The sequence below is a fragment of the Lontra canadensis genome, unplaced genomic scaffold, assembly GCF_010015895.1.
Source record: "Lontra canadensis isolate GAN:19392208 unplaced genomic scaffold, GSC_riverotter_1.0 scaffold161, whole genome shotgun sequence".
Lineage (NCBI taxonomy): Eukaryota > Metazoa > Chordata > Mammalia > Carnivora > Mustelidae > Lontra > Lontra canadensis.
This window is the reverse complement of record NW_022631155.1, coordinates 307,482-310,403: the sequence shown is the minus strand read 5'-3', so window position 1 is coordinate 310,403 and position 2,922 is coordinate 307,482. Positions and strand designations below refer to the sequence as shown.

Below are 2,922 nucleotides of genomic sequence, written 5' to 3'. Positions count from 1 at the left end.
TCACAGGATACAAAATCAATGTAGAGAAATCTGTTTCATTTCCATATCCAATAATGAAGAATAGAGAAATCGAGGAATCAATCCCATTTACAATTGCACAAAAAGCCATAAGATACCTAGGAATAAACCTAACCAAAGAGGTAAGAGATCTGTATTCTAAAAACTATAGAACACTTATGAAAGAAATTGAAGATGACACAAAGAAATGGAAAAACATTCCATGCTGACAGATTGGAAGAAAAAAAATGTCATTAAAATATCTATATTACCCAAAGGAATCTGCACATTTAAGGGAATCTCTATCACAAGGCTGCCAGCATTTTTCACAGAGCTAGAACAAACCATCGTAAAATTTGTATGGAACCACAAAAGACCCCAGATAGCCAAAACAAGCTTGAAAGAGAAAAGCAAAGGTGGAGGCATCAAAATTCCAGACTTTAATTTATATTACAAAGCTGTAGTCATCAAAACAGTATGGTACTGGTATAAAAATAGACACATCCGTCAATGGAACAGAATAAAAAACCCAGAAATGAACCCACAACTATATGGTCAGCTAATCTTCAACAAAGCAGGGGAGAATATCCAGTGGAAAAAGGACAGTCTCTTCAAAAAATGGTGTTGGGAAACTGGACAGCAACATGCAAAAGAGTGAAACTGGACCATTTTCTCCCACCACTCACTAAAATAAGTTCAAAATGGATGAAAGACCTAAATGTGAGACCGGAAGCCATTAAAATCCTAGAGGAGAACAGAACCAGTAATCTCTTTGACATCAACCACAGCAACTTCTTACTAGAAATATCTCCTGAGGCAAGGGAAACAAAAGCAAAAATAAACTATTGGGACTTCATCAAAATAAAAAAAAAAAAACTTCTGTACTCTGAAGAAAACAATCAACAAAACTAAAAAGCAGCCTATAGAATGAGAGAAGATATTCACAACACAGTATTTCTATCTTTAAAATGGCCAAGTACTAAAAAAGGACTTCTGCCATGAGTGGCACATGTAGGGCAGCTCCATTGCTCTTCTTGCAGAACTGATATCAAGGGATTTCAGAAACGTAAATTTTTGGTACCTGGGCAGCTATTGATCATTGGTCCCCATGCTTGCCCCAAGAAAATAAAATACAGAATCAAGGGATACATGCACCCCATTGTTTATACCTGGGTATAAATTTTTTGATACCTGGGCAGCTATTGATCATTGGTCCCCATGCTTGCCCCAAGAAAATAAAATACAGAATCAAGGGATACATGCACCCCATTGTTTATAGTAGCATTATAAACAATAGCCAAACTATGGAGAGAGCCCAAATATCCATTGACTGATGAATGGGTAAAGAAGATGTGGTATATATACTCAGCCACCAAAAAGAATGATATCTTGATATTTGCAAAGACATGGATGGAAAACAGATGAACATAAGGGAAGGGAGAAAATAAAAAAAGCGAGGGAAACAAGCCATAAAAGACTCTTAAAGATAGAGAACAAACAGAGGGTCTGAGGAGGGAGGTGGGTGGGGGATGGGCTGGATGGGTGATGTGTATTAAGGAGGGCACCTGTTATGATGAGCACAGGGTGTTGTATGTAAGTGATGAATCACTGAATTGTACTCCAGAAGCCAATATTGCACTGTATGTTAACTACCTAAATTTTAAATTAAAAAGAAAAAAAAACAGAAAAAAGGTCAATTAGCCAACTTTTATTAATTAATAAGGTGTTTCATTTTTTATTACTCTTGTGTTAAGGACTGTGCTCTAACAAAGCTTATAGGCAAGAAATAGGGAATATCGGAATAAATAGGAAGGAATATAGGAATAAATAGGAAGGAATATAGGAATAAATATAGGAAGTAAATAAGGAATCTATTGCAATATAGTAAGATAATTGCCAGAGTTATCTAGGAACAGAATCTAACAGGTAAACAGTGCCAGGAATGTTTCTTGAAGGTAATATTTAACCTGAATCCTGAAAAATGTATAGAATTTGGTTAGCCAGGTGAAACAAGAGAGAGGTGAATAGGAAGAGCAGCATATGTAAAAGCACAAAAGCAGGACAGAATATAAGGAGTTTAGGGAGTGGCATGGCATTCAAGATGACCAGTGAATAAAGAATAAAATGGAGAGATAAGGCTTGACAGGTGAGAGCCCAGATAACTCACCACACTATATAAGGGCTTTAGGGGATTGAACTTTATTATGTTTGCAGTGGAAAGTGATATCAATTTGTAAGTTATGAGTCTGGTGGCACTATGGAAGATAGATAGACTAATGAGAGATGGACTGGCTGCAGAGAACTGGGTAAGAGGCTATTGTAGTAGTTCAGGTGAAAAATTGTGACTTGAACAAAGATAATAGCAATGAATATGGAAATGAAGAATTTGGCTCAAGAAATACTTGGAAGGTTGAGCTAAAAATAATCAGATATGGAAGGGTGAGAGAGTTAAAAAGAGTCATGGAATACTCAAAAATTATGGTGTCAATAACTGAGGTAGAAACAGGAACAGACACAGGCAGAGGAAAGATGAAATTTTGATATGAGTTTAAAAGGAAAGATGCAATTTTGATATGGGTTTAAAAGATATGTAAGACATCAGAGTCGAGATCATATTCTTTAGGAAGTTGGATAGGAAAGTTCAGGAAAGAACATGGTAGATGAAGATTTTCATGTCATTAGCATTGAGGTGATAGTTGAGATTGTAATAAATGATGTCAACTAGGGAGTGAGAAAATAAGAGATCCTAGGAGAGAGCCTTGAAAAACACTAATGTTTAAAAGCAGGTAGAAGAAGAGAGCTTCCGAGGGAGGCTGAGGTAGCTCAGCCAGAGAGGATGTCAGCTGTTAAAATCCAAGTATATAATGTTTCTGGAATTGGAAAATGACCCCAGGCCTCATTCTGCCTTCTATCTTCCCTTGCTCC

General features: G+C 36.6%; 1 non-coding gene across 1 annotated transcript; it reads left to right on the top strand.

The window, feature by feature from the left end:
• The first annotated feature begins 979 nt into the window (after window positions 1–979).
• LOC116859754 lies at window positions 980–1,117 on the top strand. Its single transcript, XR_004381206.1, has one exon. It is a non-coding gene; the product is annotated as a U11 spliceosomal RNA (small nuclear RNA).
• Window positions 1,118–2,922: the final 1,805 nt, after the last annotated feature.